Consider the following 610-nt stretch of genomic DNA (forward strand, 5'->3'; position numbering starts at 1 on the left):
AATATGCATGCAGGCAAAACACCCATACTCATGAGTATAAATAATAAATGGAAAAACAATTAAAAAATTAAATTATAAATTACATTTTTAAAAGGGAGAGAAAAGTCCAAGACCCTTCCTTTGTTACACATGGCACACAAATATGCATGCAGGCAAAACACCCATACACATGAATATAAATAAATAAATGAAACAACAATAAAATTTAAATTAAAAATTATGTTTTTAAAAGGGAGAGAGAGAAAGACCCAGACCCTTCCTTTGTTTTACCAGCGACTGTAAGGTCAGTAGTTTTGTACTACAACTATCCTGCGTTGCTAAGCTGTCTTGGTGTTTTGAGACTGGGTTTCTCTATGTAACAGCCCTGGCTGTCCTGGTACTCACTCTGTAGGCCAGACTCATTGAACTCACAGACATCTGCCTGCCTCTGCCTCCCCAGTGTTGGGATTAAAGGTGAGCATCACCACGAAGTGGTATACTTCATTCTTTGCTTTTGCTTTTTCAAGACAGGGTTTCAGCCGGGCGTGGTGGCGCACGCCTTTAATCCCAGCACTCGGGAGGCAGAGGCAGGCGGATTTCTGAGTTCGAGGCCAGCCTGGTCTACAAAGTG

Source organism: Mus caroli, chromosome X (assembly GCF_900094665.2).
Source record: "Mus caroli chromosome X, CAROLI_EIJ_v1.1, whole genome shotgun sequence".
NCBI lineage: Eukaryota > Metazoa > Chordata > Mammalia > Rodentia > Muridae > Mus > Mus caroli.